Raw genomic sequence first — 15,606 nt, 5'->3', positions numbered from 1 at the left:
ACCAGATTCCAACTGAGATTCAATAATATTTAATTTACACGATGATACTTCTTCCGTTTTGTGAAGTGCACAGTTTTACGTTTTTAAACATTTGAAGCAAGTTCCCAATAATTGCATTTTGAAATCGTATCGGGGCCTGACTGAATATTTTCACAACTTAGTTCAAATAGTACCGGTACCTCGTCGTAGATAACTGCATCATCTCCGAAAAATCTGAGGTTACTGTTAATATTGTGCCCAAGCTCATTGATATAAAATATGACTAGCAGGAGAACGTAATACACTTCCCTGGGATACACTTGAAGTTACTTCTACATCTGTTGATGAATCTCCATTCAAGATAACCTTCCACGTTCTCTTTACCAAGAATTCTCAACCCAGTCACATGCTTTGCTTGGTACCCCATGTGATCCTACTTTTGATAATAAGGTTGGGTGTGGTACTGAGTCAAATGTATTTCGGAAATCGAGAAATACTGCATCTACCTGACTGCCTTGAGCGATGGCTTCCAGGTTATGAAGTGAGAGAAGTGAGAGCTGGCTTTCAAATGATCTACGTTCTGGAAATCCATGCTGTCAGGCATGGAGGAAGTCATTCTCTTCGAGATACCTCATTACGTTTTGGCTCAGAACACATATGTTCTAAAAGTCTACAATAAGTGGATGTCAAGGATATTGTACGGTAGCTTTGTGGATCATTTTTGGTACCCTTCCTGTAAACAGGTATGACCTGTTCTTTCTTCCAGTTACTGGGAACAGTTTTTTATTCGACAGATCTACAGTGGATTATAGTTAACAGAGGGGCTAACTCAGCCGCGAAGTGGGGGTAGAATCTGACAGGAATTGCATCGCATACTGGCGTTTCGGCAGTTTTAACGATTTCAGCTGTGTCTTAAAGCCTCTGACATTATTATCTATTTACTTCAAAATGGTCCAAATGGCTCTGAGCACTATGGGACTTAACTTCTGAGGTCATCAGGCCCCTAGAACTTAGAACTACTTAAACCTAACTAACCTAAGGACATCACACACATCCATACCCGAGGCAGGATTCGAACCTGCGATCGTAGCGGTCGCGCGGTTCCAGACTAGCGCCTAGAACCACTGTCTATTTACTCATCTTCTCAATGTACGAGAATTAAATTCGGACGATACTCCTGAGTATTCCTTTATGAATGAACATTTGGAAACAGAATTAAACGTTTCTGCTTTTGTTTTGCTACACTCAATTTCAGTGTCTGTCTGATCCATAAGTGATTGGACACTAACTTTAGTGCCACTGAAAAGCCTTTAAAAGTTAAGAGAATTTCTTTGGGCTTTGTGAAACATCATTGAACAATAAATATTCTGCTACGGTAACTACTGAGGGCCTCACGCGTTGCTCTCTTGGCTGCAAAATCGTTTCATTCAGCCTCTTTCTATCTGTAGTCGCATGCTTTGTTTTATACTTATTAAGCAGTAATCTCTGTTTCTTTACGGTGATTGTATGCCATGGAGGATCACTCCAACTATGAACTATTCTATTGGGTACATATCTATCCAATCCATGGTTAACTATATTTTTAAACTTGAGCCATAGTTCCTCTGTATGCTCCTGTCCTGAGCTAAAAGTTTCAAGTTCCTCATTGAGATATAACACCCACTATTTCTCTGTCTAGTTTACTGAACATGTAAACCTTTCTGCTTGTTTTAGTTGCCCTTTGCGTCATCGAGATTTGGTTGTTAGGTAAGTTAGAAAGCCCTATTAACCACTTTAAAAAAATCATTCCTAGCAACATAGGGTCACGGGTAGTAAATCATATGCAAGGTAAAAAAAGTTCTTAATTTTGTAAATATTGATTTTAATGAGGTAAATGATTATCTGCGGAGTAGATATACAAGTGTCTATTCGTTATGCAACAAATATTGAACATGATACGAACGTTTTAAGTAAATTTTTACCCAGTTCCCATCGTGAAATCAGAACTCATTCGCGTTTTCCATCTCGGATTCTGTTTTACCATTTTAACGTCCCACGCACTCGTTTGTTGGAACTTAGTGCTTGTGTAAGAAATCACGAGCGATGTTCTGGCTAATAGCTCGAAACTTGGCGAAATTAGGGAGACTTGGCGACGTGGGAATTTGATAATTTGGTGGGAGTTATCATTCTTATCACAAATGGCCTGAAGTTTCTAATTCTAGTATCTATTTCTTTACATCGTTCATAGTCATAACAGAGTATATGCTTTACAGTCTAGCACTCAGGTAATTACTCAAGTACTGCTATATTAGCTCTGGAAACATAGAGCAGCTACGCCATCTCCTTGTGCCTATGTGGCCAGGAAGGGGCACTAAGATTAAAAATACGTCTTCAATCGCAAATCTGGCCCCTCGTTCTCCCTGTCTTTCCGAATACGACCAGTCTTATTAAGATTCCGTGTCCATCACTCGTTCTTAGAGGATATATCAGCAAACATAGTACCTATCCTCCTGACTGGTTCTACTAATATGTGACGTTCTAATGAAAGTTCATTTTATATCAATGCAGTCTCTCTCTCTACAATAGCACACTGGACTCGCATTCGGGAGGACGACGGTTCAATCCCGTCTCCGGCCATCCTGATTTAGGTTTTCCGTGATTTCCCTAAATCGTTTCAGGCAAATGCCGGGATGGTTCCTTTGAAAGGGCACGGCCGATTTCCTTCCCAATCCTTCCCTCACCCGAGCTTGCGCTCCGTCTCTAATGACCTCGTTGTCGACGGGACGTTAAACACTAACCACCACCACCTCTCTCTACAAGTTCCCGTCCTGACAAACAGAAATGTAGGCTACTTGACCGTGAGGGTTTTCCACACAGAGGGGCAGAAATCCTCATACTTTAATACTGTTTACTCCGAATACCTTAGTTCTAAACTTTTGTGTACTTGTACTTTACAGTTCATTCCGTTTTCCGCCTGCTGCATAACAATCCCTAACGCATTGAGCACTGTACACCATCCTTAAGAATAACTGGAAGGCAAACATTCTCTCTGTGTAAGATGATTCTTAGTTTCTCACAGTACTAAATACGTTGACATCACGTTTATATTAAAGACACGTCTGGCTGAGAAGTACCATAAATAACGAATCTGGACGCCTTGTTTTTTTTTTCAATATGAACGTATTTTTCCAATATATTGGTTTCCCAAGAGGAACAAGATACTTTAAAAAACCATAAAAAATTCCAGAATTGATGACATCGAAGTCTCTGTACTTAGTAGAGTAAGAACTATTCCATCACTAAATAATTTGAGGTTACCACTTCGGCGAAACCAAAACGTATTCTGGAGGCGCCGGGTATCGATCCCGGTACCTCTCACATGCTAAGCGAGCGCTCTACCATCTGAGCTACGCCCCCAGACGTTCACAATCTTCCGTCGCCTTGTTAATGCCGGTCTGCCACCTAACAGTTTCGCCGCTCCACTTCCAGCCGGCAAAACCTGTTCCTTGCCCTGACAACAAGCGAGCCAACCGACCCAAAGACTTGTTATAAAAAGTTGAAACGCCCAGCTGTCAGGGGGCGTAGCTCAGATGGTAGAGCGCTCGCTTAGCATGTGAGAGGTACCGGGATCGATACCCGGCGCCTCCAAGACGCTTTTGTTTTTGTTTTGAATGGCAATTGTCTAAGACTCACTATTCTCTTCCACTACAGAGAAATATAGCAAAATAGCAATACATTCCTCCTAAAATTTGGCCAAGAGTCATTGGTAGGTACAGGATTTAATATTAATGGCGAATTGCTCCTCAGCGAGCTCTCGAAACTGCAGTAACACGTCGACACATGGACTCTACGAGGTTTTGGAAACGTTCAGGAGAGATATAGACCCACGAATAGTATTACTGTGTTACGATCGTCCTTGTGTGATACTGGGTTAATCGAGCGTACACCGGTGTCGACAGCATCATGCAAATGCTCCATATGGTTAAGACTGGGTGACAAAAGGGGGGGGGGGTGTAAAACATGGTCGTGAATCCAAAGAGCATGACATGTCACATTTTCTTACTGAAACACAGACACAGCGACTTCATCGAGCTGCCAGATATGTTCAGAATACGACGTTGTTGTTAGACTTTTTAACTGTTTTTTACATAATTGGCATCCCGTTCAGTGCATGTGGTGAGCTGCGGCACAAGCTTTTTATGCCCTCCTCGAAGATATCTCTCGCCTGCTCCTTCCCCACTTCAGAACCTCTTTCTGCACCTGCTCGTAGGTTGAAAATTTGATTCCAGTTATGTGTGCCTTCAGCGAGGTGAAAGATAATGCGAAGGCGCGAAGTCACTAACTGAGTCCAAGGGCTCTTGGTGGCTAAAGCTATGTAAGAACGGGCGTTGTCGCGGAACAAGCGCGCTCCTCTCGTCGACATTCCAATCCTTTTATTTTGTTTTGAATGCTCCTTTTGAGTTTTTTTAGGGGCTCACAGTATCGTTATACATTGACGATCTCAGCCTGCGACGAAATTCGACACAGATGACGCTATTTCAGTCTCGAAACACTGAGGCCATGATTTTTTTGCCCGAAATTGTGGTTTTGAATTTTTTGGCAGACGGGGAATTGGTATGACTTCACTGCAACGACTATCTTTTTGTCTCAGGCGTATAACGGACTACGAACATTTCATCTCCAATCACAACAGAGCTCAGAAAATCGCCAACTTCCAACTCGAACTGTCCAAGGAACTCGCGGTCGCTATTGACCAGATTTTCCTTGTGCTGCTACGTCGGTTGTTTTAGAACCCATCTTGCCCACAGTTTCCGGTATCCAAACCTTTGGTGTGGCCGTGCGGTCTAGGCGCTTCAGTCTGGAACCGCGTGACCGCTCCGGTCGCAGGTTCGAATCCTGCCTCGGGCATAGATGTGTGTGATGTCCTTAGGTTAGTTAGGTTTAAGTAGTTCTAAGTTCTCTGGCACTGATGACCACAGATGTTTAGTCCCATAGTGCTCAGAGCCGTTTGAACCATTAGCCATCCAAACCTTTCTGTGAGTGTCTTTGATAAGAGAATGCTGTAGAGTGTTGAAAACATCACATAAACTTCATCCACTGTCACACGGCGGTCTTCACGAACTATTTCCTCGATTTTTTGCACCAACCCAGCAGTCAGTATGGAAGGTTCCCCACGCGTCGGTTCGTCATGAGCACTTGTTCTGCCTCCACTACACTCCATGCACTACTTAAACACATTCGATCTGTTCATAACACCTTCGCCGTAAAGTGTCTTGAATCGAAAAAACTTTCGCTAGGTGTTACTCCTTCTGCGAGTATGAAGCGGATCACAGCATGTGGTCCGTCCTCGGCGAGATTTGTTACCAAAATCTTTCACGCAACTGGACATTACAAAACGAGTTTACGTAGTATCGTGTTCCCGCGATGCTCACTCTCGTTAGGAGATCCCCTTGTATCACTCATTGTTGCCAATCCTAAAAAAAATTAAAAAAAAAACAGAGCCTGTTACGGTCACAGTATACTTTCTGTCTGAACAAGCTTCTTACTATAGTGTTGCAAAGGCGTGCAGACGATCTGCAAGAATGTCTAGATAACAAGGACCTCACATTGGTCTCACCAACCAGACAATGCGACCAAATTGCGACCATGTGAACATGGCCGTAACATTACTGCGCGACCCCACGTCGCGACACAACTCTGTTGACACGCAGGATTCAAAAATGGCTCTGAGCACTATGGGACTCAACATCTGTGGTCATAAGTCCCCTAGAACTTAGAACTACTTAAACCTAACTAACCTAAGGACATCACACACATCCATGCCCGAGGCAGGATTCGAACCTGCGACCGTAGCAGTCGCGCGGTTCCTGACTGAGCGCCTAGAACCGCGAGACCACCGCGGCCGGCGACGCGCAGGATTCATGGGCATCTGCCACCCCGTCACGCGCCCTTCAGGTCTGTACAACTGAATCATGATGGAAAAGCCTTCTCAGTTGTATGATAAATATCTGTTTGTGAACCAATTAGTTTCATGGCGTCAGAGGCTGATCTTCACGACCACATCTGTAAATACACAGACGTATAAAGATCTCGTTTCGCTTAAAATACAGGAGAACTATATACGAAACTACATAGGAAAACTGTGTATTCACATTTATTTCATGACTTAGTTCACGTGAAAATCAGTAGACGACCAAATATTCTCTGTCACTTGTGATAAAAATGTGAAACCATCAAGCAGTCGGCAGTCGAAGTTAAAATATGCCAGAATGCAGGGAACATCATCCCGATATACGAAATCTACGCAGAATAACGTTAAAGCGGTAAACTACATTGATGTAAAAGTATAAAACAATGATATGTATAGGTGATGCTGACCGAGTAAGGTAAAATAAATCTCATAAGTCAGAGGCTGTTTGATTGTACGATAAGCAACGAAAGTCAAGTCTAGATAAAATGCTGCTTACAAAAATAGACCTTCAGCTAGATAAATCTGGGACTGGGAAAAGCGGCATACGAAAAGCGTAACATCGTCGTGACAACATGAACTACTCTGAGACCACGTAGACTGGATCTGAGCTGAGGAGAACGGGCGCAAGTACTTACAAGGGAACATCCCCATCGCACCCCCCTCAGATTTAGTTATAAGTTGGCACAGTGGATAGGCCTTGAAAAATTGAACACAGATCAATCGAGAAAACAGGAAGAAGTTGTGTGGAACTATGAAAAAATAAACAAAATATACAAACTGAGTAGTCCATGAGGAAGATATGCAATATTAACGAGAACATGAGGTCAGGAGCGCCGTGGTCCTGTGGTTAGAGTACGCAGCTGCGGAACGAGAGGTCGTTGGTTCAAGTCTTCCCGCGAGTGAAAATTTTACTTTTTTTATCTTCGCAAAGTTATGATCTGTCCGTTCGTTCATTGACGTCTCTGTTCACTGTAATAAGTTTAGTGTCTGTGTTTTGCGACCGCACCGCAAAACCGTGCTATTAGTAGACGAAAGGACGTGCCTCTCCAATGGGAACCGACAAGATTTGATCGCAAGGTCATATGTCAACCGATTCCTCCACAGGAAAACACGTCTGATATATTCTATACGACACTGGTGACGGCATGTGCGTCACATGACAGGAATATGTTGTCGACCCACCTAACTAGTACACTTGGCGAATGGGTAAAAAGTTTCTTCTACCTTGCCTGATTTAGGTTTTCTTGTGGATGTGATAATCACTCCCAAAAAGTGATGAAAACATAAGAGTTTGTCACATAAACTGAAAATAAAAAGTTAAACTTCTCACTCGAGGGAATACTTGAACCAAGGACTTCTCAGTCCGCAGATAGTCACGCTAACCACGGGACCACGGCGCTCCTGAGCTGACAGTGTCCTTTATATTGCCTATCTTGCGCATGGACTACTCAGTTTGTATATTTTGCTTATTTTTTCATAGTTCCACACAACTTCTTCCTGTTTTCTCGACCGATCTGTGTTCAGTTTTTCAAGGCCTATCCACTGTGCCAACTTATAACTAAATCTGAGGGGAGTGCGATGGGGAGGTTCCCTTGTTAGGAGTATATCCAACGAGAGGCGATACAGGAACAGAAACACAAACAGTGGCAGAGAAGGGCGGGTAACATCTCTACAGGAAATTCTACCAGTGAAAGGTGGATCAACCTAAGATACAACCATGTCTACTTGAATACGACTGCAAAGTAAATGTAATTATATCGGACTCCGTTAGTAAACTTCTGTAATAGCGGAAAAAATACATTACTGGTGATGTAGGAACCTCACGTTAATTAACATTTCTAGAGGTCAAGCACTGAAATAGCATCGCGGAGAACTGTGATTTCAAGGAAGAATGCCAAATAACTGTGTGAAAATAGTCTGAAATAGGGAATAAACTATACACTGTGGTGACATGGGTTATGTAATACCTTGTAACACCATCTCGGCCCTTCTTTTGCCCGGCATTGTGCAGCAGCTCGACGTGGTATGAACTTAACAAGACTTTGGAAGTCGCCTGCAGAAATATTGAGCCCTGCTGCCTCTATCGCCATCCATAATTGTGCAAGTGTTGCCGCTGCAGGGTATTTTGAACGAATTGACTCTCGATTACGTCCCATTAATATTCGATGGGATTCATTTCGGAAGATCCGGGTGTCAAATCATTCGCTCGAACTGTCCAGAATGTGCCTCAAACTGATCAAGAGCAATACTATCCCGGTGACATGGCCCATTGTCGCCCATAAAAATTCCATCATTGTCTGGGAACATGAAATCCATGAATGGCTGCAAACGGTCTGCAAGTTGCTGAACATAGTTATTTCCAGTCAATGAATCGTTCAGTTGGGCCGGAGGACGCAGTCGAGTCCATGTAAACACAGCCCACACTATTATGGAGCCACCACCAGCTTGCACAGTGCTTTGTTGACAACTTGGGTCCATGGGTTCGTGAGGTCTATGCCACACTCGAACTCCACCATCAGCTCTTGCTCGTTTGAATAGGCTACGGTTTTCCAGCTATGTACGTTCCAACCGATATGCTCACGAGTCCAGGAGAGGCGCTGTAGGCCATGTCGTGCCCTTAGCAGGAGCGCCAGAGTCGGTCGTCTGCTGCCATAGCCCATTAACGCCAAAGTTGGACCCACTATCGTAACGGATACGTTAGTCGTACGTCCCACACTGATTTCTGCGGTTATTTCACTCAGAGTCGCTTGTCTGTTAGCACTGACAACTCCACGCAAATGCTGGTGCTCTCTGTCGCTAAGTGAAGGCCGTCGTCCACTGCGTTGTCAGTGATGAGAGGTAATGATTGAAATCTGGTATTCTCAGCACACTCTTCACTCAGCACTGTAAATCTCGGAATATTGATTTCCGACGTAGGTTTCATCACCCAAACATATCATAGTTTATACTTCTACATCCATCTACTTTACCGCTTTATCCTTATCCTACATTTACTAAACCGGGATGATGTTCCCTGCATTCTGCCGACTTTTAACTTAGACTACCGACTTCTTAACGGTTGAACATTTTTATCATAGCTCACAGAGAATATTTGGTCATCTACTGATTATCACTTGAAGTGAGACACGAAATAAATGTGAGTACATAATTCTGCTGTATAATTTTGTGTAAAGTTTTCTACATTTTAACCGAAACAAGATCTTTCTACTCTTTTCTCTTGTTTTTATGCAAATGTGTTCCTGAAGATTTGGCTCTAATGCCATGAAACTAGTTGGATCATACATAAATATTTATCATACAGCTGAAGCAGTCTTTTTCATCATAATACAATTCTACCGTTGTGGATAATCCCAAATACAAAATTTGCTGCTATACAACTGAAACCGAGACTCGGTGGACCATTGTGTACTCCGCCACTGTTCCGTGGTCCAGCGCCGATGTTCGTTAGCGCATGGCATTTATTGGGTTCTGTGTTGAGGAGCCAGCAAGGGAACACGAGCGAGTCGGCTCCAGCTCAATCCTATGAGTATATTTTGTCTCCGAACAAGCCGGGTAGAAATAGATTCCTGACGCCACACATTCAAATTCAAATTGACAACGATCTGACTCGTGACTCATGACGGCGATCTGACTCACGGAAGACTATCAATAGCACAATATGGCACTGGGTAGGTGACATGACGTCTATTGATCAAGCACTTGCCCGCCTCCCCAGCTGAGTGGTCAGCGCCGCTGAATGCCATACGAGGGGCCCGGTTCGATTCCCGGCTGGTCAGAGATTTTCTCCGGTCAGAGACTGGCTGCTGTGTTGTTTTCATCATCATATCATCCTCATCTACACGCAAGTTGCCGAAGGGGCGTCACCTAAAATGACTTGCACTAGGCGACCGGTCTACCCAACGGGAGGCCCTCGCCACACATTTCATTTCATCAAACACTTGTGTTCGTCCCATTCGACGATTTACACGTATGGGATCATAGTCTTTGCAATAGTGAACCACTCAAGACCTCTCTGTTGACCTCGAAATTCCTGTATAATGCCCTATTACTTCGTGCATCTTGCACCAATGATCATCCCACGTTTAAAGGCGGTTAACTCGCACAGTGCTGCCATGTGTCACTACACAACTGCCTGCAACAGACTGCTCAGATATCGACTCATCATCAAACGGGACAAACCTTCCGCGATTTTTGGCCACTCAGTTTATAAAAACTAAATTGATTCCATCAAAAAAGAAAAAAATTCGCCGGAATTTTAAATAGGATTCTGCTGTAACCTGGACACCATATACACGTTTCTAGTGCAATAATTTACAACATGTGAAACATTTTGATCTCTGTGAGATGTCTTTCATCATTAGTCTAATTAAATTGCTTTTCTGAGATTTTACACATGTCGTTAGCATAACATTATACGTGTTTTTTACGTGCCCGTAGCTAGTGGCTACGCTGACGCCTTTTTATGTTACCATAAGTTAACGGCTCTCAAAGCGACACCGAGAAGTTAAAATAGGATTCGTGGTATCCCTCTTGCTGCTACCCAGAAGCCTGGCACGCAGTGGCCAGCTCAAAGGATGCTTTCAACTATCATAAGTGTTAGTGTCTAGTGCAGAGAAGCGAATCCATATATGAAACAGAGTAATCACGAGAGAAATCACGAACTAAATCCTTTTGAACACGAAAATATGAGGAATAATCACATCTCTCATACCTTGCTTATGTCTCCGTTGTGAATATCAGCTGATATATAATTTATCTGTAGGAGAGGGGACTGTGAGTATCCGCAACTGCAGGCAGGAACATATGAGGGTCTTTCGTATCGTCTTCACCGTGACGTAATCGGGACGAGATCCACGGGTCAACAATAGACAATGTCATCATAAAAGTTACAAAAAGTATTAAGTGGACGGGAAGATGTTGCAAGAAAAACGTGCAATTCTACTAGACAGTTAGAGGTTCAAAATTTTGGAAAATAAAGGCTGTCAGAGAGTGATTTCTTAGTACAGTAAGTCAGCAGTCTTGCCACGCTACGTTAAGCAAATTATCAATTAAAAAATAAGAACTAATTCACAGTAAACAGTGTAAGTAGGTTGTTTAGGTTTTTATATTGGTAACGCCATGTAGCGCTCTGTATGAAAATCACTGGCTGTGCTTGTGCAGTCTGTGGCTGGTTTGCATTGTTGTTGGCTATTGTAGTGCTGTGTTGGGCAGTTGGCTGTTAACAGCGCGTAGCGTTGCGCAGTTTGAGGTGAGACGCCAGCAGTGGTGGATGTGGAGAGTGAGATGGCGGAGTTTTGAGAGCGGGTGATCTGGACAGAGACAGTAAATTTGTAATATTGGATATCATGGACTGATATAGATATTATGACTTTTGAACACTATTAAGGTAAATACATCGTTAGTTCTCTATCAAAATCTTTCATTTGCTAACTATGCCTATCAGTAGTTAGTGCCTTCAGTAGTTTGAATCTTTTATTTAGCTGGCAGTATTGGCGCTCGCTGTATTGCAGTAGTTTGAGTAACGAGGATTTTTGTGAGGTAAGTAATTTGTGAAAGTATAGGTTATTGTTAGTCAGGGCCATTCCTTTGTAGGGATTACTGAAAGTCAGATTGCGTTGCGCTAAAAATTATTGTGTCTCAGTTTAGTGTTGATCAGAATAGGGAAAGAGCAAAATGTCTGAGTAAGTTCAGTCCTGCTCAGCTGTTTGAAAATCAAATAATGTAAGAGGTTTATCAGCACAGTAATTTATTAATTTTTCTAAGGGGACGTTTCATATGTCGACCCTTACACGAGGATACCTCACTGGAATCTTCTGATTCTTTTCTTGTAGTTTGTGTAATTAGTGTAGATTTTGTTTATTGCTAGCACATAATTGTAGAGAAAATCTCCTTTGTAGTTGCAGTCTTTCATTGTTGTACAGTAAAACAGTTGTGGTATGCATGTAGATTTGCACCAAGTATTTCGCAGCTGCGCTTGCAATTAACTAGATATTAATTTCAGTGCTATGTTAATGTGTTCTCTTATTTTTGGTCTTCAAATTGTGATTTTCTGTGTTATCGTGTGAAATATTGTGACAATAATGGCGTGTGAAAAACGTAACACTAGGCTCCAAAGTAAACTGAAAAATAATAGTGACGACGAGCGTAGCTTATCAGCACCACTGTGTAATGAATTAACAGACATTCAAAGTAGCAATTTGGTAATTGTGCATAGGGAAATGGGGCGGGCGGCAAATAATGGTGTAGACAGTGAAACAATTAGTGAACAGGGAAGCATTATCGATCGATCGATCGGCAACAGCTCGCCTCAGGAATCCGAAATGACAGGACACAATCTCGCAAATCCTGTAGATACAGGTTTTGGGTACTCACCGTTTCCTCAAATGAGTCAAGACACATTTTCTGCTTGTCAAAATGTGAATGTTGCCGGTGAAAATGCACTGCCAAAAACCATAGAGAAACAGATTCCAGACACTGATACATTATTATTGCAATTAATGCAACAAATGGAACAAAATCAGAGACAAACACAGCAATAGCTTTAAAAGTTAGACACAATGGAACAAAATCTTCGGAAGTTAGACACCACGCTTGAACAAACACGTGAAGATTTAACTACTGAGTTACATAACATTGAATCTAAATGTCAAAAAGTCTGTAATGACGTAAAAACACAAATTTGTGAGCATTTTCAACCTATTTTTTCGCGGGATGAAAATGCATTACAGAATCACGAAGCAGCCATAAAAGAACTGCAAACTATTGTTCATGAAAATCATAAGACCTTGCAAGCTAAAATTGACTCAGTTGCATCTACCAACTCGGTTACGCAACTTGCAAAAACTCAGGAAAACTTAAAGGACACAGTAGATACGATTTCAACACAAATGGACACTCTGAAACTTGGTTCAGAAAAAACACGCTGAGGAAATCAGTTCACTATCGGAGAAAGTAGCCGAACTTTCGGATTAGTTCACTAACTTATCTACAAAGGTAGATGATGATCTGAATGACACAAGACCTGTAGCCTTCACTGACACAGAAGAGTATGAACAAATTAGAAAATTCAAACAAAATCAAATCAATACGCAAAACCAAAGAGAAATCCGGGAAGTACAAGATCAGTTGACACAGGTAATACAAGAATTACACATCTCAGAGGACACTCGCGCTCCAATACGGGAAGGACATAGAAATACGGAACAGCCACAAAATAATAACACACGGCATTTCGGAAATTATGAAAGAAATTGGCAAGGGGCTCCGAATTTTGAGACTGAACAGCCGAAACGAAGTAACAATGACCGATATGCGATTCACCGACATGATGATTTTTGACTATAAGCTGTTCATTACTACACGTAAATTCAAAACATTTAAGAATTCTGGCAACGACATTCATCCACAAGCATGGCTCCATCAATTCTCTCAGTGTTTTCCTCCCATCTGGTCATTGGAGCACAGGTTAGAATTTATGTGTGGCTACTTAGAGAATGAACCAGCTGTAAGAATGCGCCGGCCGCGGTGGTCTAGCGGTTCTGGCGCTGCAGTCCGGAACCGCGGGTCTGCTACGGTCGCAGGTTCGAATCCTGCCTCGGGCATGGGTGTGTGTGATGTCCTTAGGTTAGTTAGGTTTAAGTAGTTCTAAGTTCTAGGGGACTTATGACCTAAGATGTTGAGTCCCATAATGCTCAGAGCCATTTTTTTGTAAGAATGCGATCGGTCATTCACGATTGCCACAGTGAAGGAGAATTTTATCATGCCTTCCTCTCAGCATATTGGTCTCAAGCTACACAAGACCGAGTAAAATATAGCATCATAATGATGAAACATTTCGAACAATCTGAATTTTCCAGTCTTGTCAAATATTTTGAAGACATGTTGCACAAGAATCAGTACCTGTCAAACCCATACAGCCCCTCAGAACTCATCTGCATTTGCTTAATCAAATTGCCTTAACATTTACGACATATTATTTTGGCAGGACGTTGCAAAGACGACATTGAAGCTTTTCAGGGACTGTTACAAGAACTGGAAATTGGCACTGACAATCGCGGAACGCAAAAACAGGAGCACAACAACTACAGGTCACATCCGTCACAATTCTGCGATGAAAGAAATAATAACTGGACACGACAAGGCTGTTCTTACAACGCAAATCGTGAACAAAACAGACACCACCCATATGACAACCTCTGGCAGAGTAATAGTTACAGAGAAAGATCGCATTTCTGTAGTAATGAATATGACAGAGACAATCATAGAAACAGACAATATGGCAACCAGAACTATTATTATCATGGGAGACAGAATAACTGCAGATGCAATGGTCCACTGTGCAGTGATAATTCAGGGAGAAATTCTCCACCACTTAACCGACAAGGAAGAAACTGTGGAATCTACCGACATGACGACAGACAATATAATCATAACGACAGACCTGAATTTCATCAGAATTGGCGTGATTCAAACAGGGCAGGGCCCTCTCGACAAGGTGAATTTGTAGAAGTTAGATCTCCAAATCCCAATAACGTCACGCGCCAACAAAGAGGCAATAGGCAATGACTCACACCGCTGGCAGCCACGAAACGTACTTATGAAGCTGACGTCGTAGCTTCCGTGGCTTTGTAATTACGTAAAAGTGGAAGACATTAGGGACATCTTACTCCAGGAACACGACGTAGCACATAACAACAGTGCATATCCTGTGATTCACATTACAGTAAATGACATAAAATTTACGGCAGTACTTGACTCTGGCAGTCCCATTTCAGTAATTAGTGAAACAGCCTTTAGCAAATGTAACAAATCGAACGATTGCCTCACACTTCCGTTACGTAAGATTAAATTACACGGTGCAATCGTTGGCAAAACTGTAGATGTACACCAACAAACCAACTTAGAATTCTTTTGTGAAAGCCACAGCTTCTCTATGAACTTTCTTATTGTTCCATTATTGTTGACGGAAATTATATTGGGAGTAGACTTTTTGAATGAATACAAAGCAATCTTAAACTTTCACGATGCTGAAATAAGTTTAGAGATAGAACGTAAGTCAGTAGCTTTGAAACTTGAAGATTGGCTCTCAAACCATGACGAGGAAATTAATCGGCTTTACCTCCTGTTAGACTACAGTTCGGAATTTTCGACGGAACTTGACACTAACAATCACTCAGCAAGTACTGACAGGGATGATATCGACGGCGTATTTGATAATAATGAGTTAATTCAGAATAAAATTCAAACAATTGAGAATTGTAATGACTCTGATGGGCAGGACGTTTTGAAATTTTACAAGCACATTCCATAGTTTTTAATCACAAAACAGGAACAATCAAGGGATTTCAATACCAATTTCGTGTTTGTGAGCATACTAAATTTTGTGATAGACCATACGTAATTCCGGCACATTATAGGGACCGTGTTAGAACAGAAATACAATCTATGGTTGACGAGGGCATTATTGAGCCTGCATCTAGCTCATACAAAAATCCATTACATGTTGTTGAGAAGAAAAATGGATCGATCAGGCTTGTCTTAGATTCGAGACAAATCAATACTATCATCATTCCTGAAACAGACAGGCTGCAAACGTTGGAAGAACTTCTTCAAAATTTTAATGGTGTAAAAGTGTTGTCTTCTATTGATCTCAGATCCAGCTTTTATCAGATCGAACT

At 42.1% G+C, this 15,606-nt stretch overlaps 2 non-coding genes across 2 annotated transcripts; one reads left to right on the top strand and one right to left on the bottom strand.

Annotated features, from left to right (window-relative positions):
- Positions 1 to 3,302: 3,302 nt before the first annotated feature.
- Positions 3,303 to 3,375, bottom strand: Trnaa-agc (transfer RNA alanine (anticodon AGC)). The gene has a single exon. It is a non-coding gene; the product is annotated as a tRNA-Ala (tRNA).
- A 158-nt stretch (positions 3,376 to 3,533) lies between these two features.
- On the top strand, positions 3,534 to 3,606 carry Trnaa-agc (transfer RNA alanine (anticodon AGC)). Its single transcript has one exon. It is a non-coding gene; the product is annotated as a tRNA-Ala (tRNA).
- Positions 3,607 to 15,606: the final 12,000 nt, after the last annotated feature.

This window comes from Schistocerca cancellata, chromosome 1, assembly GCF_023864275.1.
Source record: "Schistocerca cancellata isolate TAMUIC-IGC-003103 chromosome 1, iqSchCanc2.1, whole genome shotgun sequence".
In the NCBI taxonomy this organism is placed as follows: domain Eukaryota; kingdom Metazoa; phylum Arthropoda; class Insecta; order Orthoptera; family Acrididae; genus Schistocerca; species Schistocerca cancellata.
The sequence above is the reverse complement of the archived record's forward strand: the minus strand, read 5'-3'. Positions and strand labels throughout refer to the sequence as shown.